General features: G+C 37.1%; 1 protein-coding gene and 1 long non-coding RNA gene across 3 annotated transcripts in view; one reads left to right on the top strand and one right to left on the bottom strand.

The window, feature by feature from the left end:
* The window catches only part of NXT2 (nuclear transport factor 2 like export factor 2), a 75,193-nt gene that overhangs the window by 44,045 nt on the left and 5,553 nt on the right, over positions 1-25,595 (bottom strand). The window lies entirely within an intron of this gene.
* LOC121097321 lies at positions 8,982-19,954 on the top strand. Of its 2 annotated transcripts, none has more exons than XR_005830910.1 (5): positions 8,982-9,058; positions 17,009-17,100; positions 17,900-17,986; positions 18,362-18,775; positions 19,929-19,954. It is a non-coding gene; the product is annotated as an uncharacterized LOC121097321 (long non-coding RNA). The 2 variants fall into 2 exon arrangements; XR_005830911.1 differs by having other exon boundaries at positions 18,701-18,775.

The following is a 25,595-nucleotide window of genomic DNA, read 5'->3' on the forward strand; positions in this document are numbered from 1 at the left end:
GGCTGGGCATACACACAGTTTTTAACTCTATGGTTTTCTTAATCCTTGAAAAGCTTTTACAGATACAGTCTGACTTTAGATTTAAAGAACTAAATTAATCCCTGGACCAAATCTACTGTCAAGTATCATTCTACATAAAACAAACATTCAGCCTCCCCAAACTTTAAAAGAAGATGTGCCAGGTCTGAATAATTTATTTAGTAAGACTATAATCCTAGTGATTTCACCTCTAAAACCTTATTGCTTTCTGGTTGATAAATCTAAACCATAGCAGATGGAATCATTATTCTCTGAGTCTATGTATGTCTGTTGGTCACTGCATTCTTCAGGCAGAAGAAATCCTGCTTGTGATTAGAGTGAAAGCACAGCGGCTGCCAAACATCTGTGAGAAATTGAACACTATTCATTTATAATCTGAAACCTGAGTGGACAACTAGTTGTTGGCCTCTTCTGTCTAGACTGATGCTGTTCCCCACCCCACCTACATGTAAAAGGGTCAGCCAGGAACCTGCAAGACAGAAAGAAAATGGTCCAAATGACTTAACACTTTTCATTCAAGCAACCAGAGTTCACTTGCACACTCTTTTCTTCCACCTCCATCAAAACATCAGTAAGAGGAAAGCATGATTTTACAGTTGACAACTATGAAAATAAAATACCTGGCAGAAGTTCTAAGAAAAGGCATGCCCTGGTTTTAATTTGTATTACGTAGAGGGCCTCTAAAAGTGAAAAAGCATGTGGTATGCTTGAGGTCCCTTGCAGCTAAAAGACTGGAATGAGAGTAAGTTCATTTATGCCCTCACTTTATTTACAGTCCTTTCCACATGAAGGTGCTTTTTTAATCACTCAGGAGTTGAATCCTTAACTCTTTCTTTGGGCTTTTACCTCTCATAAAAACCTGTCATACAAAGAACACTGGAGTGTTAGTTAAGCATCCCAAATTATGCTTAGGCTGAAAAAAGTTAAGTATTATAGTCCTTCCTTTGACAGATGTGTAAAGTGATTTATGGCAATGTATTCTTAGAAAAAAAATGGTGAGAGAGATGTTTAAATTTACATGACAACATTCTGAAGTAAGAGCAACTACAGGTAGTTAGAGGCTGAATTTTGAAGGGTTGATCATTCAGAAATTTAACTAAGTTTAATCACTAATTTACAAAATAAGCCTAGCTATGAAGATGTACATATATAAGAAGACTGGTATCTCCACTGTATCAGTGTGGCCATAATGAATTAAACATTATTTTACATATATATGTATGGTTTTGTTTACATTTATGTTTTCGTATATTACATACATATACACATACAAGCAAGGTGGAAAGATTTGGATTCATGAATGACTATCAGCATGAAGCCAGCATAGCACAGTTAATAGGTCAAGATCTCAACAGAGGGGATTCCCAATGAAACTGGAGTAATACCATGATAGAACATAGTATCAGTGGCAGGAAGCTGGAGGAACACGATGCTGATGGGGTCTTATATGTTTAATTAGTTTTGAAAATTTACCCTTTTAGCAAAGACAAACTATGCTTCTACACTACAGTTTCTGCCTTTTTCATCTGTAAGGTGGGAGAGTATCAGCTTGTAAGATGACCCTATTGTTATTTAAACAAAGCTTTTAGCATTTAATCATTATAATACAGTTTTGTACCAAGTAGATTAGAGACAAGAATTTGTGTAGTTAACATCTGTGATTAACAAGACAAAATGCCTTTTTAGTTCCCATGGCATTATCTCTACAGAGAACTGGATTATTTTTCTCTTTAAAATGTTAAGTAAATCTGTGAATTCTATTGTACTTTTATCCATTTTAATAGCATAAATGTTCTAATTCACAGGAATTGCTTTTTGCTTTTAATGACACAGTATCTAATAGGTTTATGCTAAATCCTTAATCATATTCCTCCTGTTTAGCTTTTGCTCTTGGGTATAAAACCAAAAATGGTCACAGAACTGCAATATTGGAGATAGATCAAAGAGACAGTTAAAAAATAAAGCAAGTACACACAACTGCAATGAAGATTGCTGATAAGCACATCACAGTGGGTGTAGTAATCACACAGTACAGTTATGACCACTCTCAAAGTTTGGGTAGAAGCTTGGTATCTGACTAACAGAGACACAAAGCTTGTAAATACATTACAGCTTACTTCTAGTAAAATATTTTTTTACTACCATAGAGTCTAGACCTAATTGAGACTGGAATTCAAATCTTCACAGGTGCTATGTAGTTAATATACCAGATTATATTTGACAAATATATCTGCCCAAGAAAACATACAATCTGAAAAGGATAGAAGGAAATCTGGAAGAAAGATGGTATTCTTTCCATTTTACAGGTTGGAAACTAAAGCACAAAATGGTTTCAAGCTTAACCCAAAATACAATGATTTCTATGGGCTTTGGCTAGACTCTTGGATTATATCAACATTGTTTCCAAATGTCACCTCAGTAACTGCCAGACAGTACACAGTACAATGCAAGGGGTTTTGGCAAGATAGTGTGATAACGCAGGCTGCTCTGTGGAATATGTGATACAGGCAGCAGAAACATTGCTGATCATCACCATGGAAGTCTGCAAGGACATATTGGAGGACTCTGTAACTCTGGGTGTTTCTGCAGGCTTCCCCTAGTTTACCAACAGTGTGTCTTTGTGACTCCCCAAGCAATCAAAATTTAAGATCATGAGGGAATTCAGCTTTAAGGACACTACTATGGCATTTTTACATTCACACACAATACAACTCAATGATATATAAACATTTGAATTTAGACCTAAGCCTCCCATAATTCAGAAATAACCAATTCCTCTAGTTTGAGTCCTTAAGAAATCAAACAGTTTAGTTCATACAAACACTGCAAGTTTGGATGCTTCTCTAGGTCTCTGGAGTCTACAAAAAAAAGTAGGGCAAGAAATCTCATAAAAATTTGCGTGACTTCAAGGAAAGTTCCTTGCCGGGTGTGGCTGCAGAATCAGATCTGATGAAGTGCTCTTTGCTCAAACTTCATTTTCCAGAAACCCCTCGGCTGGTCTGATTCTGTGCACATAGTCCTGGGCACATGCGTTTGAGCTACAGACACTCCCTCAACACCCCAAAGTGGACTGTATTACACTTTATGGAAGACTGAGAGAAATTCTCATTCCAGTCATTTAAGAAGACTACAATTAATGAAGTAAATCCATGACACTGCCAAATGAAACTAAATGAAATTAAAGAATCCAAGGTTCTCTGTACATTCCATTCTTCACTAAAACTTTGTCAGAATTAGCTCACACTTTCTGCAGACACAATAGATTTGTGATTGCTAGGTTTAGTTTTGTACTTTATTGTTTGATTTTAATCACTATCCTGAAAAAAAAAAGAATTCTGAGATATATTAGAATTTGCATTCTCATTTAGTCCACATTGCATTTCTTAATGTATTCTTAAAAATTTTAAATTGAAATGCTTCTTTATTAATATTGCATTTTCCATTGTGTTTAAACATACAAAATCACAGCACTGTTGTTAGAAGATTTCTGGTAAGTGTGGAACAAAGCACTTGCAAAAGAAGTGTTCAGTGCTTTCAATTTTCAGCAGGGCACATTAGGCCAACATTTTAAAGCTACAAAATAAATGTACCCTTACAATATCTAATGAATACAATGCCTTTGCTTGAGATTTTAACAATACCTAGCCACAGGTCCTGTGAAAAATCAAAGTTCGACCATTTACAATGTGTACTACAAAATGGTCTTTAGTGCTGCAGGCTCTGCAGACTTTAAGTGGCCTGTTAAAAACTGCACAATAGGTCAAAAATAATGAAGTGTAACATTTTAACTATTTCAAGTGTTCTATATGTTTGTTTCCTTATTGCACCTGATGTCCGGGAATTTAAACAAATTTTGTAATCCTGCAGCCTTTGACAGCTGCTTTCGCTCTGCTGCTCATTTCTTTCTAAAAATGTCTATTGTCATCTTTCTTCTTTAGCATTTTTTAAAGTTTTCAACACTGAAAATTACCTGCCTTTATAAAGTAATGTGCAGATACCAGTAAATACTTAGGACTCAGACCAGGATGCAACAATTACAATAATCTTTAAAATTATTATTTTTATATTCTTTCTCTCATTGAAAATATTCCTTGTATTAACAAGCCATGTTCATCTTCAAAAAGATATCTCCTGTAGAGAATACACTGTATCCACATAATAATGTAATGACATACAGAGACTGCACGCAAATGGCAGTATGAAAAATATGCTAACGTTGCTTAAAGCTTACTGGTTTTTTTTCATCATTCTTACTGCCTCATTCAAGAAAGTAGTAAAGAATTGAACAATGCAAAGGTATTTTTTAAACTGAAACTTATAGCTCATGATCTAGTATGTGCCATTAATGTGAACAAACAGTACTATATAATGCTTAGCTTAATCTGTGAAAAAACTCATGAGAATTTCCATAAGCTTGAAGTCAGCAATTTAACCAAAAACTGAAAACTGTTTCAAGCAATTCTGAGGCCATCAGTTCTTCCTTAAAATGGCATACCAATCTGCCTCATTCTTTTCAGATTAGGCTTTTCCTCTCTTCTGTCTGGGCCCTGAAGGTTACATTATGCATAAATGTGTATAAAACACATTTATTTGCAAATTACAAAAATACTCATTCTGTTTCCTCTGAAAGTCTACTCCACATGTTCAGTACTTGTATTTTATATTGACTTTTAATATAATTTGTTCAACTCCAGATTTTTTAGCCATCTGCTTACCTTACCCGATTTATTCTAGTGTATGTACTCAATATTTATTTTAGATGCAGACACTATATCAACATACACTCGACCCTTTGCTGCTGCCCTCTGCCACAGCTGCCATTTTTCCCTTCTGTGTACTCAGCTTACTGAAGCCCTGTTCTTGCAGCACCAGAAACCACAGAGGATGACAAGGGCCCTGAGGGTGGGTTTTGTAAGTCACAAATTCTCCCCAGGAGGGACAGGGGAAAGAAAGCAGGGTAAGCTCCACTGCCCTGCCAGTGAAGCCTGCCAAGCTCTGTATAGCTCAGACACCAGGTGCAATCATATACAGAGGGTTTACACTTTTACAAATGATTTGCCACCATTTCCTGCAGTTCCCATGCAGCTGGAAAGTACAGGGTGCAAGAGTCTCACTGCCCACCCTGTAATAAAAGTCTATGTTCTGCATATACAGTCCAGGTTTTTTCTACAAAGTATAGTCACAGACTTGAGGACTGAAGATAAAAGTAAATCCATGAGGGATTTTAGACATTAGGAGCTTTGGACAAAGATCAGATGACTCCGATCTGCCCAACAATTTGTTTTATATAGTAAGCACTTCCTTTTTTTTGTGGGCTGAAGTATGTCCTTTTCAACTAGTACTCAAGTTCAGACCTCCTAAGGTAAATTCTAGTCTGCTCTCAATTTGTTCTTGTTAATAAGGAATTGTTGGAACAATACAAACACATTTGTATTTCTAGTACACTGTATGTCTTTTCCATCTGCAAGATGCTTATTTAAGCTACTTCCTTTTCCTACTGGCTAAACTATTTTACTATTCTTGATTGATTAGACTGATATATTATCATATTCTTATTAGAGTATGAGATTAGTTTAGGACTTCTGCCTTCACAAAACAGGCCAAAGAAATAGGAGAGCTGAAATAAAACTAACACTTAAATGAGTAACTTTCACACTTTAGCATTTGTTATCACTGGAACAAAACACATGACTTCTGAACAATGTAGCAGTTTAAGAAACTGTTCCTCATAAATTAAGGCCCTCCATTCCCAGCATACACAATAGATGCCGAACACAGTACAGCACTAGAACAGGACGTAATTTTGAACTCTGTAGCGGCCACCTCCACAAAGAATACAAGAGAGCACCTAAGTAGAGAGGAGAAGAGAAAGGGAAGAGCCAGGCATCCGAGGTGCAATGTACCCTGGAGGATAAGCTGGTCACAACAACTCAGCTAATCAACAGTCTACCTATCTCCCGCTAAGCTGACATTGTGTTTCAGTTGATAATGCAACTTCTCAGCACCACTGTGTTTCAGAACAAGTTGTACTTGGCAAACTGCCACGGTGCTGAGTGATCCTTCTCCTGCAGGATTCCAGAGCTTCCACAAACACAACAGGTCACTTTCCACTAATGTGACATAAAAGAAAGAGATTGAGAATGTCAGTGTTGACATTGGCTGCCTGCTGAAATCAGTATGCAGAACCAAGCTCTGTTTACAACTCCAAAGTTAAAGGGAAATCACATAACTCCTTCTTCCCCCTCCTGACTTCACCTCTCCCACTCCCACACACAGACACGCTACCATGCTGAACGGCTGGCTGGAGTCTAAAAAGAATGGCCATAAAGTAATGAATCCGAATAATTTTTAACAAACACAGATCTAGCTTTAGGAAGATCATGGTTGAATGCCAAATGCTATACTGCCCTGCTGCCAGGGATAACCTAACTCCACCTGTGGTACTGGATCAGGAACACACAAACATCTGGCAACACGTGCTTCAGGTGTTTCTCTCAGCCTTCTTATCAGTGAAAACACCTTTTGTAACATACTGTACATTTGAAGGGCATCTTTTTCCTGTAAAATACTCAAGAAATATAAAGTAGTATTTTGGCTGTAAATTAGTACTGCATGGATTGTCTTGTGAGTTCTTGTACAGTAGGAAATGCCTGAATCTCACCCATTTGGTTTACTAATACACTTAAAGATACTTAAGCGAATGTTGGAGAAATGTTTTTTCTCTTTTCAGATCAGATTAATTTCAGTGTTGCTTGCAGATCACACAAGCAAAACCAGTACTTGAAGTCTGAATACTAAGTGTGACTGAGTACCATGGCATACAAATAAACTATTAACCTGCAAAAATAAACTAGTTTTTAGTGTTCGCAGATGTGATCACAAAACTATACAATGGAAGATGAAATTGTTAAAATGCTTTGGAAAGTAATCCATCAGTATTGCTATTAGTATGTTACATATTATGCTTCAGAAGAGGGTATGCCAAAATACACAGGGGACTACTGATCTGGCTCTAGCAGGCTTACAGCTATCCAGATTTCCCTCCTAAAGATGTGCTGTGTTCATACCAAGGAGAGTAAATTCTTAAAAATAATCAGAAAACTAGATAAATTCACACAATTGCAGGTATAATCCACAGTATCCAGGAAAGAATAAAGATTGAAATCAGGATGGTTTCACTTCCTAAAGAGACTTCTGAAACAGCAAAAACTTGTAGGCCACTCAGTGAAGCAACACCACCACAGAAATGACAACAATATTTTAATCATGCACCATCTTCTAGATCCCATTTTTTATATTTTATATTATTTATATTTATATTTTATTTTATAAAAATAAATTATATTTATTATTTTATATTAATGAGTAAATGAAACATGAAAAGATGTTAGAAAACACAGGACAGAGAACATACATTTGTCAGTCAGCCAGCTTTTTGAATTTTTTAAAAATTGCATTTACGTCATGTTTCTGTAGTCTAGTTGTATGGCACCAGCATAAGCTGCCTTACCGCTTACCGCCTGTAAAGTCTGTCTGTCTGTACCCACTTGTATTAGTACTGGAGCTGGCTGCTTAACGATTTCCCTATCTCCATGGATTATCTAATCTATTTTGATACATTTTCTGAAGCCCTAAGGCAACTTAATATTACCATAAAACTAGACGTTTTTTTGAAACCTTGCAGTAAATTTAGGAATTTAGTTAGTCAAAATTTCTCCTATTGTGGAAGTAGGATTCCAAACCTATCAATATGTAATCACTATAATTTTTATTTTCGAATCAGTAACAGAAACTTGTATCATCTATTTTTAATGGAATGTTGGTCTTAAAAATCTTATGGCTTTCTTTTAATCTCAAATCTTGTTTAATAAAGGTATTATTAATTTTTATTCTTTCCATATTATACTATATAATATTCAATGAGATTTTTACCATTGTAGTACAAATAAAGAAGAATACAGTCTTCTCCTGTACTTGCAGTTCTTTATCCTGTTTCTGTGAAAAAGTGGTCTAGTACACTGATTCAAATCACAACTCAAATTTATATTCACGTTTTTCTATGTTCTTAAATCACAGTTATAGTAAGGCTAAAATTTGACTCTCAGTTGCTTTTCTGTTGCTGAACTTTTGAATCTCCTACTATATTAGCCTGATCTAACAGGCTTCATAAACATGAAGCATTAGACATGAAGAAAAAGTATAGGATTAACTGATCTCATTTATTATACTTTAATTACTACTACTGTAACAGCTTGAGCCAGTTTTCCTTTGTGGATCTAAGGATGGAAACTTTGAGCAGTACTTCTTTTCCAAATTCTAGTCTAATTCCCCCCAAGTCTGAGAAACTGAAATAACAGAAAGGCCTTGTCTTTCAAAATATGTGAAACCTACTCATAAAACTGCATAAATAATCAGGTGGCTAGATTGTACTGAGCTACATACTCTTACAGCTACAAAACCCACTGTGAAAACTGATTGTTGATTCTTCCTCGATCCTTTAACCACTTATTTACCCAAGCAAGGATCTTCCCTCTTAACCTCTGATAGTTGAATTTCTATGGGAGCCTTTGACATGTGTAGTTTTTTTAACTGGCTTTTAAGAAGACTGTATCAACTGTTTTATTCTCACTCACCTGCTCAGTGACTTCTTTAAAGATTAAAATAGATCTGTGACAAAAGTTGAGTTGACTTTTCCTGAATATATAGTATTTATTACTGTGTGAACTTACTCCACTCTCTAAATAGTTTCTATTAATTTGCCTGGTAGTTTTAACATAGTAGGATTATCATCCTAAGAGAGGGAAACATTACTTTCTCTTGCATATCACAAAGACAGGTTTCCAAGACAGACATTCATTTAAGCCGTATCTATTGCACATCAGTCAGCAGCTGGGATCTTGCATAAGTCAGTACATTGCACTTAACATTAGGTGGCTGATCAGAGAATTTCCAAAATGCTGTCTTAGTTTACAAAAAGCAGTTCTAGCTACTGAAGACAGAGTGCAGGAAATCATTCAAGGTAAAAGGATTTTTAAAAAAAAAGCTTCCAAAAAGCTTAACATGAACATATGTAAGTTAATCAGAATATTTCCTGTATGTTTTATTATACTGTTTTTCTCAGTTACAACACATGTAGTTTAATGAAATCAGAGGAGAGTAAAATGAATAGGGTATCTCTGACCTGCAGGCTGAAATGTATCACAGAAATACTCAGACCTGTCTTACAGGGTTAGCAGTCTAGCTGGGGTGTCAGTGAATTCAGTTAGGCAATTTACCAGATAGAACCCTACCCTTGTTTAAGATGACTCAAATCATCCATTATAACAATAACTCAGGAATGCTGGGCAGTTTACAATGGAACTATCATGCTCTTTTATCTAATAACAACATATTAATACTTAATTACAATTTTCTGAAACCAAAGATTTGCCCACAGTACAATGTAGGGCACTGCAGAAATGCCTGCCACTACCTATGCTACACTTGAACTAGAGGTTATAGGGAATGTTTACACAGCATAATGTTGGGCAAAGTAGCTGTATAGCTATTTTGCAAAGGCTGTTGACCTAGTAAGTCTGAGTGCTCTGTTAACGTAGCTAAACTGCTTTCAGGAGTTGAGCGCTCTCTGTACTGCATAGCACCATGTAAACATCCTTGAGATCCTCTGTTTATTCACAAATCAGGCACAGCAAGCATAACCATGTTAGCTTCTCAGATCACCTTTCTAATATACCCTAAGGGCCTTCAGAGGAAATGTTTCTGTAGGCAAGAAGGCAGACCAAGGCTTTAAATCCATCCAGTATTAGGCTTCTTCACTTAAGACTACCAACTGCTTTTTTAAGAAAAGCCAAGCTGTGATGTGTAGCAGCTGAGGGGAAGCCTAATGTTGCAGCTAAATTTGCTTTCTGTTACCTTGTGCCAAAAAATGTTAGTGTCCTTGCCCATCAGTTCCTGACCCCACATTCCCAATCCTTTTTGTGTCATGGACAGCCTAAAAATTTTTGCATCCTACCTCCAAATTCCTGTTACAGAAATTAAACTGTTTGTGTCTTCCAACTCTAGTATTTACAGTGTAGAAGGTCTTGCTCAATCTCTGCTGCTATACCAACAGAGGACCTTCTGGCTAGCTGAGCTTTACAAACACTTATTTTTTTTTTTTTCCCCCAGATAGCACAGCGGTTTCTTTTGTGAAAAAATGCTTTTTCTAATCATTCACTCTCAGCCCTCTGTTCCTGATTCCTTTCTCATAACACCTACATCTTTCCAAGGTTGGTATTACACCATTCTTATATGTAGAGAATTGTATAGGGAAAAGTTGAGAGTATAAACAGGAGACAAAGTGCATATTCAGCAAAACAGTATTTTCAAATAAGTTTTGGTTCTTCATTTTTAGAGTGATCTCATGGGTTTTTTTTGTTGTTGTTACAACAGTTTATTATTTGTAGAAGAAAGATTTGCTTACTGGGCAGAATCACCAGTAACAGCTCAAAGCAAAAATTACTCTCAGGTTGGGAAAGGTAACTGAAAAGAGCATTACACTTTGCCAAAAGGCTGCAAGATGAACATTTAAAAAAAAAAGTAGTACACTATGAACTATGATTATGGACGTGGTGATGTTCAAATCTAGATCCAGAACTGAATACAAGGTATGTTTTATCCCATAAACCATATTTCTAGATTAAAAATGAAAGGACTTATAGACCCACTGCCTCATCTAGCCCTTGGAGTGCACTGCATTTTTGTCTTGTACCAGCTGGTGATGAGGCACTGAACAATCTGATTGTTACTTTAACTGTGGTAGGACATTTACAGACAAACAAAAGGTTCTTAGTGCTTCTGTTCCTTAAATACTAGCCTGCCTTGTAAGATGGTCAGTTTGGGTTTTTTTTCATTCTCTCAAGCCTAATTCACAGAATCTGGTATGCTTGATTCAGTAGTATGTCTTTACTGGAAAAAAGCAAATGGCATTTCAGACCTCCACCTAAATTTTTGTCAGTTTTCATTTGTGTATTCTATTCAACAACAACTCCTACAGAGCTCTGTCTTAGGAGAAACTGAAAAGATCCTCTGCTAGGTCTTGCAGTCTGGTTTCGGTAACAAATAAAAATACAGTGTGTTCCTCTAGGGAAGTATTGATATGAATCATCCTATTTAAGAAAAGGTGTATTAGAAGAGAATGAATCATTGTTTGCTCTATGCAGTACTCCAGCACATTGTAGGTACAAGTATTATTCATCCAGATGTGTAGTAACTTCACTAAAACACTCCTCTTAAGTATTTCAGCCATAGACACATTCTCCTTCTGGAATTTATAACTACCTTACTTTGTGAATACATATTCCATTCTGTAAACACTGATAGAAATAAAATCACTGTAAGCAAAACAATCAATCTAGTACTACCGGGTGTATGTACCTTTTGTTCTCCTGGTAGTCTGCCCACACAGACTTAAAGCACTCAATCGTGTTTGATCTTGGAACTTAAACATTACTAACCCTGTTTGACATTTAGATGAGAGATCATAAAATCCGGAATCACAGCTGATGTAGAACAAAGAATTGTGACTGACTATTCAATTTTAGGCCTCGTACATCAAAAGATTGACTTTATTTAGTCCTACTGTTGCTGCTACAATGACATAGAAGTAAAAGAAAACAAGAATGATGAATATCTATGCTCTAGAAATGCAATTATTTCACAGATGTGTTATTTTCCATTTCTAGAAAAGACAGGCAAGAAAATAAAAATTATCAGATCCCTTCTTTCTGCCTTTGTGATTTCAGCTCATGATGACTAAATTTATAAACTATTTTAGTTTTGAAAATTGAAAATATACATTTTAGTTTAGTTACAAGCAATAATACACCTTCAGCAAAGAAAAAAGAAAGAAGTATTTCAGGAAACATTGTAACATTTTCTTAACCTAAACCAGTGCTATTTACAGTTAATTACAAAAAGTAGTCTATTAAAATACAAATAAAAACATCTGCAATTGAATTTAGCTTAAAGGTTCTCATTGTAACCAACATTTGCCTCTGTAACAGGATAAATAACATCTTTAAATAACTAACTTATATGAAAAGGCAAATGATCATTACTTGCCAACAGGACGGAAGAGGGACAACGGTATATTATTGCAATTAGGGACCTGAATCCTCTTTCTGCAAAAACAAAAGTTTGTTTTTTCCCTTAGGGTAGATATAGATATTTTGTATTTTATCAATTATAAACACAGCAGTATAGAAAATTTTTCATTCCAGTGACTGGATGCAAGATAAATACAGCATTTAAAATACCAATCCATTCTATCCATTGACATAAAATTACTTGTTCAGTTCATTATTAGGCAAATAGTGCTTTCATATAGCTGACAGACTGTTGGAAAAGTAATTGGTTATAAAATGCATTTAAAGATTTTGGAGGGACCGACCCTATCAGCATGTCTGAGCTAAGCATCACATCTTTGTGAATTAAGCTCACTTCATAAGGTGAAAGTACCACGTTCTCTATATGCCCACAGTAGATGAAATTGGATCTCCCTGACAGGACACATGCATACTCCCTCAAAAATAGGTTTGTTGACAAGATTCTTTATCTGCCTAGTTTAATTATCTAAATTGGTCTTAGTTTACATTGATTTTAGTTGATCTTTTAACTATTCATATTTATTGTCTACAGGAGATTAGAAAACCATTCAGTTGCAGATTTGTCTGGAAAAAAACTAACCCAGAAAGCTTACAATGGCATTCTTACATATTGTTAACATATTCTCACAATTCAAAACTTTTTTCCAAACTTTTATATAATTATTTATGTCTAGGAGTATATGCATCACTAACACTAGACTGTGTACTATGGACCTTTAACTAGGGTTTAAAATGACTGGGCAGGATTTGACCCTAAAAGGAATGAGATAACAACAAGAAATTAATCCATTTGCCTTTTGCTCTCATCCACTACAGTCATGACCATTTTAAGTCTGTGTTTCTAAGAGATTATTACCAACATATATATAGCTCTTGAGTCCCACATGGCTGGTGAACGGTTTAAGTGTGACTCCATATCAAACCTACATCACTGGATTGGCAACAAAAATGTAGGTATTTCAAAATGCTCTGCTAAAGGGACTTCTAGACTGTCTTGGGAGCGCACTGTGTACTTAACTCAGCTCTGTCCAACTGTGAACCAATATAACCTGTAACAGCTGTTGTTACTTCCCTTCTCTGGAGCATCTTATGGCTTTATCTCTGTTATCCAGCTAGTGGAGATGGGCCATATATAGATAGATACAAGTATTAATATACAAAAGCTGCCTTGGTGTAAATCTCCAGTTTTTAGTTAATAAAAAAATGACACACACTCTCTCTCTTTTTAAGAAATTGTGCTTCTAGATTCAATTGCTCTTGCAAATTCTAAAATATTTTACAAAGTCACAAAAGCCATTCAAATTCTGGAGCTTAGTACTGTTGTTCTGTAACTACAGCTGGCTGCATTCCACTCACAAACTCAGTGCCCCTCGGTTATTCTTATAAAATCTTGTCCTTGTGCATGAGACAAAAGTTTAGAATTCTATTAAACAATAAATTTCTAGAGTCTCACTCTTGATTGTCAGCTAATCATCTGTGAACTCCCTGCAAATATGTAAAAAACAAGCCAGAGCAGTTGTGTTGACTCAGCAGTGCTCTATACCACCTTTTGGTCAGGTAATGTGCCCAAGAGGGGTCTCTCTCATTAAAGACACTGCCAAAGGGCCAAATTTTTTCTCATTCTGGCAATCCAGATGAATAGGTCTATTAGATGCTTTAAAATTTAGAGAAATGTATTAAATCTTTGGCACTCTTACTTGCTTCTGCTTGTGGCGGCAGGCTCCAGCACCCTTTACCCCCTTCAAATGAAATCCTAAACAAATGGAAACACAGGAAAATGAAGGCCACTTACCAAAAACGCTACTATCTTTCCTTTTTATAATTCTAAATATCCAAGTCCTCTTAAAAATGTTACTTTCACTAATTTCATCTTAATATTTTTCATGTATTGCTGGTTAGAATGCAAAAACATTTCAGTTTGTACAGAGAGATTGTGACCAATTATTAATAGCATTCTATTGTCAGCAGCAAGCCCAAGAATTTATCAACAACTATGGAAATAAAGTACACCAATTTTTTGCATCAGAATTTAGACATTCAAAATCAGACTGCATACATATAAACATCCATGGGCGTAAAAACTTGTAGAAGATGCTTGTGAAAAATACAGTTCTTATCAGAAGTGCAACAGGGTAGGCTTTCCCTATTTGGAATCAAAAAGTTACAGTCTTTGTCACCTGTTCTTCAGTCTTGAGCAAATTTATATCTGAGTTTTAGTAAAGCAACTTTAGACATCACCAGCTTTCAATTCTTTGATATTCTAACCAGTTGTAGCTTGTTGAACAATATTCAGAAATATTTCCTGTAACATTAATCATTTCACAAATATGATCCTAGAAAAAGCATGCAGTATCGTTATTTGTGTGAAGGCACCGAAGTTCAGAGATAAGGCAGGTGACAAACTGACAGAAACACCAAATTTCAAGATACAAAACCTGTAATTTAGTATAAATATAAATTGTAAAACCTCTCATATTTTTATTAAGTGGTCTTACTTTCTATGCAGCTGCTTTAGATTTATTATGCAGCTAAAACCACAATTAGTTTCAGAGAAAGGGGAATGAAGTACACTCATTCTCTGACATACTGGAAGTAACTTTGCAATGAAAGCACAACTTTGCTTCCCTTTTTGCTCTTAAAACTGTAAGATAGAATTCTTTCCATAGCTTGCAGAAGGAAAATTAACTAGCATGTGCAAGCACGTGACTCCACCCTAGCCTCCCATTTTAGGCTGCACCCACTCCCAAAATAGCAGTGCTTGGGCCACTCCGCGTCAGCTCCCTCAGCAGCAGCTCTAGTGGATGAATTTTTATGGTGGACTGTAGACACAGGGAGGAGAGTATTTTATTAACTGTGTGAACAGTAAAAATATGAATTTTAATTTACAATTGGATAAAAAAAAGAAGCATGTTTACTTAAGAAATTAACATTTGCTTACAAGAAGTTTGAGAATGAATACAATTAAACATGTATTTTAGCTTTGCCCATGCAAATGTGAGCAGCCTTCAGCAATCTTGTTATCTGTACTTATTCATTACTGTAACACATAATTATTTTAAAAATATCACAATTACATGATGTTGCAGAATATTATCTGGTAATCATTTGAAAACTAATCTCTGTCAGCTCTCCCATGAAACAGAAGAACTTAGATTTTCTGCAAACAAGCTCCACCCAATCAAAGTAACATTTCTTCTAATATACAGCAACTTCCTTCACTTCAAAAATTTGGAAACAATTCAAAACCTCTCTAAAAATACTGCATTTCTTTTTCCACATAAGTAAGCAGAGGCGAAGATACTTTAAGTGATTTAAGTGTGAATATAATCCAACAATCCATTATAAACATTATATTACACTATCTTTCCAGAAAGCACCTAAGGAGTCAGGAAATGATACCTTATTACAGGTATATTTATCATACTGTTCCCAAAAGTTATTATGAGACACTGTTCTGGTTTTTAAATGTTCAGATTTACAATCAATAATAATGTTAATTACTTCATTAATGACATTTACATCTTAGTGCCACATACAAACTAGTTTGCAGACCTTGTAACTATACAGCATAGTTTCTTTTAGCTTTTCTGTTAAGAAGTGTAATACTGGTTCATTAATGTGGCTGATTTCCAGAGACCGTGACTTTGCCGGATCACAGACATTCTGAGTCTTGGATAATTAAAAGATGAAATTCCTCTGAAGTGGGTGCTTTTTAGACCTAGAAACACTGGGATGGCAGAATGTCTCTTGGATCCAATAATATGGCATTTGCTCTGGCAACAACTGTAAAAGGGGTTTCATTATCCCACTACAAAGGAGTAAAAATATAACAACTCCAGAAATGGTTAATTATACACTGTATTACATGCATAGTAACTCACATCAACAGGAAATATGGAAGATAATATAGCAAACACTGTGCAGAGGATGTAAAAGCTATTATCTTTAAATAAATATTAATGACTTCTTTCAGGCATCTGCCTTGATTTCCCATAAAGGGAATGATAGTTCAAGACAGAGAAATGTGACGAAACAGTGCAGGGTATGTTTCTCAACAGAGTAGGAACAGGAGTTTCCTGGATGAAGATAAAGAGGTTTTGACTTAATCAACAGAGCAAAATAAACGGGAAAAGAGGAAAAGAATTTACATTGAAAATCTCCATGCAATTTTTATTTTCCAGAGCTTCAGAAATTTACTCTCCCTTTTATCTTCAGTAATCTCAATGTTACTTGAAGGTATTTATGTCCCAGATTTGTCTCTGTCTCATTTTGTTTGAAAGATTAGGTTGAGAGCTACATCAATGACACAGCTAACCATCAATAGAAATTAAATCCTCTGGATTTCAAAGCAGCTTTAGAAAAACAAGAAAAATCAAATTCAATATAATAAAAACAACCATTTCAGGACTACAACATGGTTCTGAAACTGCGTATTGACAAAGGTAAATTTTATATCACATTCCAAGTCTCAGACTTGGAGCAAATTCTGTTTCAGAAAACATGCGAATTCAAAAGTGCAATGACTATACTCTCCACAGAAAGGTCTGTCTTTCTTGTATTATAATTAACTGATATACTAACAGACTTCAAAAAATATTTGGACTGATTTTGTTCAAATGCCATCACATTTTCTTTAGCTCTGCCATTAACAGACTTCGTCCTTTTATTTTTATTTTCCCATTTCAGTTTTCTACAATTCCTAATTTTCAGGTCATTTAAAGTGTTATTTCTGGGGTTTGTATTTGTATTGTATATATGATACAACGAACATTTACTTACTTTTTTTTTCACTTTCCTTTCATCAATCTTAATTTTTTTACAAGTAAAAAATTTGGGAGCAACAAAGAAGTAAGCCAAAGAAACTGCAATGATGACCATATCCTCCTACTGACTTATGGTGAAGACAAAAGAAAAGGTATCGAGCAATTAATAATAAATACGGTATATGTATACTGCTTTAGTACTACATCCCATTGTCAAACTTTGCACATGCTTTCTATTGCCAAGAGGGCACTGATGTAAAATCAAGACAAAAAGCTTTCCTAAATGAACTGCCATAGACTGTGGATCCAAATTGAAACCTAACCACTGAATGAATCTGGGATCCAGTTCTAACAGCAGAATGTTTCCTGAACACCACAGCAGGCATGGTTTCAGCACTGACTCAGCTACAATGATGAAACCCATTAAACCACTAACATCCTTTCTCGTAACACGATGAATTTTTCTTACACATCTCTCATTCAAGTACAGGCGAGGACCAACTCTGCTTAGTTTGTGAGATATTACATGGTCTTACCTCAAGCACATAAGCACTTAAACTAACATGCTTATTAGCCTTCTTAAAGTGATTAACGTGTTACCTCTTGCTAATTTTGTGACTCAAAGAACAAGACATTTGGCATTGCTCATTTCTGGAGGTTTTTTTTTATTTATTTACTTTTTTCACTAGTGCAGCAATTTCAGCCTATATGAAATGAGACACTAAATGAGACACCATTTCTATAAAAATCTTTTTCAAAACCTAAATATATTAATTACAGAGATGTAGTAGTATATGTGTGATAAACCAAATTATTACCTCAAGCCCTATAATATACTCAGTGCTACTGCTGATTATCTAATCACTAAATCTATTAATTTAGATACCCACAATTTATGTTTATAAGTTCTGTATTAAGTTTATGTTCTCTTCTGGAATACCTGTTCCCTAGCAAAGATGCCTTGCACGTGGATACTGGGCATTACTAAACAGAGATGCTGGCGGACCTGAACTCACACTGCTTGTCTGTTACGCTGAGGTAAACCAAGTTTGGACAAAAAATGTGCACAGGTTAACCAACCCTGGTGCATGGTTGGACTTCTTCGTTCGGGCACACCATCACGCTAACATACCTGTATGGCTTTTGGATGCCACATAGGGTTTCTTAGCTCTGTGACAGCACAGAGTTAATGCTTCTGAGTCAGAGCTAGATCGTGGCTGGCTATCTTGGACTACAGGCATTAAAACTTGGGTCTGTTTGCACAGACATGCCCAGACCCATTCTAGTAAGGATTTCAAAATAGTTATAATTTATTTTATGATCTTGAAATATATATATAGAGGGCCAAATACTACTCTTACTTACACAAGAGTAAATCAGGAGTAACTCATAATTTCCATATTTAATTTGCAGATCATGAACTTCAGGTCTGCTTCTCCAAAACTGCACTAGCTCCACCGAAAGATCTGCTCCTCTAACTTGGAGTGGCAGAAGCAACCACTCACCCATTTCAGAAGAGATTCCAGCCCAACTTGTATCAATATTTACCCTTAAGATAGCAGCATAGAGAACCATAATTTTTAAACACAGAGAGAGATTTGCTGAATAAGGTAGGAATAATGTTACTGTTTAGTTATTTATTTGACCTCAGAATGTGAAGGACTAAGGGTGGCTAGAATATGTCAAGAGCAGGCAAATTATTAAAGATCTCCCATAGCTCTCCCCGACACATCCTAACGCCACCAATTTCAGTTTTACTCTTTCAGTTCCAATCTTGCTACTAGACAAGTGATTGCTCCCACTGTTTTTATGTGTGGCATATAACGGGTAAGAAAATATTTTTGCCTTCTTTTCATTCTTTCTTACTTTATTTTCCCTGAACTTCACAGATTCCACTAATAGTCTTCTAGACATTTTACACGACCCTGCATATCAGCGACACTTTGATGTTAAATAGTGTTACAAAGGTCATTCTGACAGAAGGACCAGAAATAATGTTTGTTTTCAAACTGAGTGCTCTGTTTAAATTTGTTTATTTCTGTACTAAGTCTAGGCACTTTGAGTTGTCATGATGACTCAGAGCAAAGTTGCAAAGTCTCAGTTCTACAAAGAGATTAGTCACTTTGTTTTTTTGCACTGAGCTGCTCTGAGTCAGCTTCAAATTATTGCACACAGAGTACCTAGGTACATCCTCAAGTGGTGCAGGTAACTTTAGTGCAAATTTCTGAAAGAAAAGCAGTCTCTCTATCTGAGCAAGTAATTGACTAGGCCTACCTTCTCAATAATGCCAAATAAGAACTGGGGTTTAGAATGAAAGAAATTATTACAGTGTGAATGCTGATTTACATGTTTTCCCTTAGCCAAGGAGAAACTTTAAGGCGAGCAGCCCCAGTCTGATAAACTCTTCAGTATACTGAACAATTGGTTGAGCTGTGCTCTTAACTATTATTTACTACTCAGGGATTAAAAAAAATTAGACACCAAAAGGTTTTTGTCCTTTCAGTCGTTGGCAATATTTCTTCTGCTTTTTAATTTTAGCAAAACTGAGAACTAGGTTCACACATTTAGGTCAGCAGCTTTACTTGACTGTCCACAGTGATCCTAAGTTCACCATGACCCTAAACAAGTGACTCACTTGGAATAGACTGTTTTTTATTGATTGGCTGGGCTATATCTTTTCTTTTACCGGATGTGCACATATTCATAGTGTGTATATATGTGTGAATGTATGTGGGTGTGAATCCGTATTGTTAATTTTATAATGACTGGAGTTGACGTGGTATTTTCTTTAGTCTATACACTGTATACCATCTAATTACAATTCATACCATTTACACTGTATATCAAAACTCAGTAGTGTATTTGCAACATAAGAGTGTGGAAACGCAGTATATTACTATTGTACAAATATTTTTATGTCTATAGATGTAAACTCTATAAACTCAATAGGAAAACACACTAACCCAAATTTTCTTTCTAGCCAACAATATCTTCCTTATTTCTGGGGAAAAAATACAGAAGACCCACCTTAGAAGAAACTCAGATTTCTCCCAGTCACACAGCTTTTATGCGGGTCCACATAGAAGTATGTGAAAATAACCTGGGACTTTAGAGAAGGAAGAAGGAAGATGATCCAATCCAGTTGTCAGTTATGACAAATTAGTGTTGCTCCAAGGCCATTTTGAGCTATTGCCACCTGTATGAGGCCTGTATTTGCTCCCATCTCCTAACACTATGTTAATTACCATTCCATAATGAGGCCTGTATTTGCTCCCCTCTCCTAACAGTATGTTAATTACCTTTTCATAACAGCCATCTTTACTTGTTTTTGTTTTCTTCAGACCATTTGACACATCTTGCTGTTTTACTAGGTATTCAGAAGGCTTAGCATGCCTTCTAATCATAGCATATTAAAGAACAAGCAAATGTTCATGTCTTGATTCAAACTAAAATATTAATGTCACTAAATTATTTTCAATAAAAATACTGTAGCTATTTATTTTTCTAGAGAAAGTATTATGGCCAAGACTCCTGAAATGAGTAATCACTGTATGAAGGACTCACATCAAGTATGACTTTTTCTGCATAATTCCTTGCCACCTGTTTATATTCTGACTTATTTAACAACTATTAAATCCTTATTATCAAACTAACAATAGGTATTTAAATATGTAAATAAGAATAAACATGGGGGGTTTATCTATTGCACTTATTCATTCTTTAAACTTATTTATGTAATTTACATGTATACCCTTGATTTTGTTCTGTAACTACCCATCTGAATGACAAACAAAAATAGTAATGACTTGTATAAACTTATTAGTAAGACTGTATGAAATACAGTTTCATTACATCATAGAGTGCTTTTATGTTGAAGAGATTAGCATCCAATACCATGTTCACTTTGCAAGATTCAAAAATAATTGAGATTTGGAACACGAACACTGCCAAATCTAATTTAAGATCCAACAACAGAATGTTAGGCAAAATTTTGAAATCTTCTGAATGCTATTCCTTTATAAACTGCCTGGAGATGAGAAATACATTGCTATGAAACGCAGTGATACAAATACATACCTTGTACATTCCATCTTCAGGAGTTTTAAGATAGAAATTTGGGAGAAGATTTTAAGAAAAAAAGTAGTAGTAGTACTTAATTTCAAAACATACCAAATGCTTTTACGAAAAAAGCGCAGTAAGACTGTTCTAATCCAGCATGAAATATGAGACGTCCACTGCCCCTGTATTACTATTTATTCTTCATATTAATGTAAAGGTCATTATGCTGCATATTGTACAAATACATAGAAATAACACTGAACTGCCGATGACACTAAGTAACAGAATATTCTATTACTGAAAGCACGGTAGTAAGGGAAGCCCTGAAAGGCATGAAGTGATTGACTTTGCACTGATAGAACATATTTACATACACTCTTTCCCCTCCTCTACTCCCATTCACATCAAGCCATGCATATAAGGGAAAATGACCCTATTCTCCAAGATACATCAGTACCTGGAAGTGCTAAGTTAATCTATACTGATGTATTAAAAATAAGTACAATATAAAACAAATCATATAAATTATGTCACAATTACCTAAAAAGGCACTATATATAACACTTCTTCTCAGAATTTCATAAAACTGTGAATACTATGGAAGCAGACTAACATTTGTTCACCGGCCACATGGTATGCCAGTCACAGAGACAGTCTAGATAAGGTTTATCAGTTTTACTTTCTACACCATAAGGGTGTAGATGTTAGGTTCTGACTGTTAGGTTCCTAAAAAGCACAGGCACATCACAATTTTTATAATTATGATAATTTATTACTCAGTCTATTCCTCATTTTTTGTAAAATGATGGGAAGTCAAGCTTGGCAAGCATAAAAGATTATCAAGAATAACAGAACAGCCCTGATAATTGAATAACAGGAGACAAAGCAAATTTTCAGTAACAATCTGTTGTTTCAATTTATTGCAACATATTTTTTCCCCCTGGCTTTATTATAGTTTATCTTCTATTATAAAATGTTTAGATGTTGTGAAAACTACTCGTGAATCTGTGGAAGCTCTTTGAAGAACAAACGTAGGTGTAAGGATCATACAGAATGGAATTTCAAGTTAAAATTAGATTGCACAATCTGTATTTGTGTTGATGAGCAGCTACCTACCCAAGCAGTCCTACAGGCTAAACTGAACAAATTGATATTTCCTCATGTATTGATAGATGCATAATTTGTCCCTTAAGTACATGGTTCAGGTAAAAATTTTCTTTTTCACTATAAAAATTTTCTTTAAATTTCACTGAAATGACTGATTTCAACATATACTATCCTATCTACTCCAGATTTTCCTCCTTCATAAACCAGGAAAGAAAATAAATACTATTCGCTGTCATGCCTCACTCAGAATTACTGTTGCTACCAAATTACGAATTCTAAATGCTTGATTTTGTAGGTTACCAGAATCATTAACCTCTTTAACCATTAAGAACAATGGACCTTTGCATTGCTAGCTGTTCTAATACTAACAAATGAATACTTTAATCTCAATTATTTACAGGTAAATCACTGTTCATCTGTAAAATCTGCTGACTGAATCTGTTAAAAGTCATTACAGAGCTTAATTAGCTGATAAGCTGATTATTTGCTTATGCTATTCTTAAAGTCTTAAATTTAACACACAGGAAACATTTATTTCTGTTTGTTTGCGTGTGAGTACCACTCACTTTTTGAAAAAAGTTACCAAGAACTCATATTTTATTTGGTGATTATTAGTCTTGCCAAATCTACCTGGAATCAAACACAAATGGTTTTTTGCAAGCCACATAGGTGTCGCTGATAAAGCCTCTTACTGTGACAGATTTGCTTCCTATAGGATGAAAAGTGAGTGCCCCAGGGACAACCATTAGTTTCAGACCTGACGAGTAGTATCCGATCTACCTAGAAATGAGCAGTAAAACATAATACACCAGACACCTGATGGTCACAACGTTCTGTACGTTAAGTTGCATGACACTCTTGCATTCTACTGTGTTACCACACCATCTTTCCTGAAAGCTGTACTAAGGGCACTGTATTAATAAGCAAACCTCGATGAGGCATTATTTCCTTCCATGAGCAAGTAAAGAAGTTGGGGCAGATAGGGTCGGAAGTAAACATAATCGTCGTTTTGCTTCCTTCTGTGTCAGCAAGGAGAGCTGACTGGACACGAGCGAGGGAACATGCTTCATCTGGCAGGGCTGATGGCATACTCCCCACTTGTGCAATGCTGCAGCTCAGGGGAAATATGATTCAGAGGACTGCCTCTGAGTCATAATTTCTTTTCAAGCTCCTTCTGAACTGGTACGGCTACGTTTCGTCCCATACTTGGAACTACAAGCAAAGATTCAATCTTACCCTACATTTTGAGAGTAGAGAGTAGAGAGAGCAGACTTTGCGAGGGGCACCAACACGCGTTATTTTCTACTGAGAGTTACTCCACTCTGCAATGATTAAACCAGGCTAATAAGTTTTGTATTAACAGAAAAGCAACTGCTAATGACTTTGAACAGTAAAACAGCATATTCGGTATCTGTGTTTTCTAAAATGCCCGTATTGTGCTGCTACACGTTTAAGATAATACATATCTCATATACATAGAGGATATATCCATCATACGTATGGAAAGGGGAAGCGTTCATTACCTAAAGCTTACAGAAATCCTACACCAGCGGACGGCGGGCGGGCGCAGGGGCGGCGCAGGGCTCTCCTCAGGCGGGGAAGCGCCGGCAGCCCGGAGCCCGCCCGCCGCCCGCCGCTCTCGCGAGAGGCGCTGGCGAGACCGGCCCGTTGCCGGAGCAACCGCGGCCCCCGTCGCACCCCGGCAGTTTGCGCGGGAAGGGCAGGGCGTCGCCACCCGGCCGGCCACGGGGGTCGGGGCAGCCGGCGGCCCTCACCCCCCCAGGAGGCACCCACCCGGCTGAAAGCTCCGTCCTCGGCGCTCGCCAGGATGGATGGATGTGGCAACCCAGGCAGCTCCTACAAAAACGCGCAGTGTGTGGGGCTGCAGGGCATGCCTGGGACACTGGGAGCGGGGGGGGGGGGGGGTGGGGGGTGGGGGGGGTGGGCAGCAGGGAGAACCAGCTGTGTGAGGTGTGACCCGGCGGATGGCCTGCTCAGCCTGGGGGCACAGATACCAGAGGATGCAGAAAGGTCAAGGAGCATTAGGGTGTCAGAGAAAGAGAAGGACTGGTGGAACTATGCTCTGCCGGCCTGGAGACAGAAACAGGAACAGCCACCAGGAAAAAAATGAGATCAACCTAAGATCATCCTCCCTCTCCCTGCCAGGCAGAAAGCAGTAGCTTCAAGGAAAGGTGTGAACAGGGGCAAGTCCACACTTGGGGATGCAGTTGAACCCCCTCCCCACCTTCCCAGGTGCCTCTGTACAACAGGTATGAGGCTCTGGATGTGGAAGGCCAGTCAATGGATGACGTGGATGATGGTTCATCTACACCAGAGGTGTTGCCAAAGTCAGAAAGGCCTACTACATGTCATGACGGCCTCCAAAGCAAGAAAGGATGGGTTCTAGTTATAGATGACTTCTTTCTGAGGGGAGCAGAGGGTTCAATATGCCACATAGACCCTCCTCTCAGGGAAGTCTGCTGCCTCCCTGGTGTCCCGGTTAAGGGCATCACTAGGAAACTTCCTAGCCCAGTACAGCTCTCAGACCATTACCCATTACTGTGCTTCTAGGTGGGTGGTGACGAAGCTGCAGCACATAGTCCAAGGGCAATCAAAAGAGACATCAGGGCCTTGTGATAGCTGGTGAGAGAATCCAGAGCACAGGTTATTTTTTTCTTCTGTCTTCCAATTGTGGGCAGTGACATAGGAAGAAATGGACAGACCCAGTCTGTTAATACATGGCTCTGTGGCTGGTGTCACCACGACAATTTCAGGTTTTCTGGTAATGGGATGGCCTACATGGCACCAGGCCTGCTGGTGTTGTGGGAAGAGGGGAGAGAGGGTCTTTGCTTACAAGCTAGCGGGGCTCATTGACAGAGCTTCAAACTAGACTTGAAGGGGGAGAGGGATAATATCGGGCTTGCTCATGAAAAGTTGTGGGGCGACATGCCAAGGTTAAAGGGACTGGGTGCTACTGAAGGCCCTCGACCTGTTGCTGTGAGACTTGCTAGGTACACTGCTAGGTACACTTGAAGTCTTACAGAAATAAGCCAGGAACTCCTAAGTTAATTGCAGCAAATGAGAACTCCAGTGAAATACCTCAAAGGAACTAAGGGATGTTCCTCTACAAGGGTGACATGGCCAACAGCCCACCTGAAGTGCCTCTAAACCAATGCACGCAGCATGGGCAACAAACAGGGAACTGGAAGCCACCGTGCTGCTAGAAAGCTACAACCTAGTTGCCCTTGCTGAAACTTGGTGGGACAAACTCTATGACTGGAGTGTGGCTATTGACAGCTACAGGCTGTTTAGAAGGGACAGGCAAGGAAGGAGGGGTGGAGGGGCTGCCCTGCATGTCAAGAAATAAATAGATAGTGAAGGTCACTTATATTATTCAAGTATTTCTTGGATTATGTGGTGGGTTGACCTTGGCTGGACAAAAGGCACCCACCAAGCTGCTCTGTCGCTCCCCTTCTCAGCT

This window comes from Falco naumanni, chromosome 14 (genome assembly GCF_017639655.2).
Source record: "Falco naumanni isolate bFalNau1 chromosome 14, bFalNau1.pat, whole genome shotgun sequence".
Lineage (NCBI taxonomy): Eukaryota > Metazoa > Chordata > Aves > Falconiformes > Falconidae > Falco > Falco naumanni.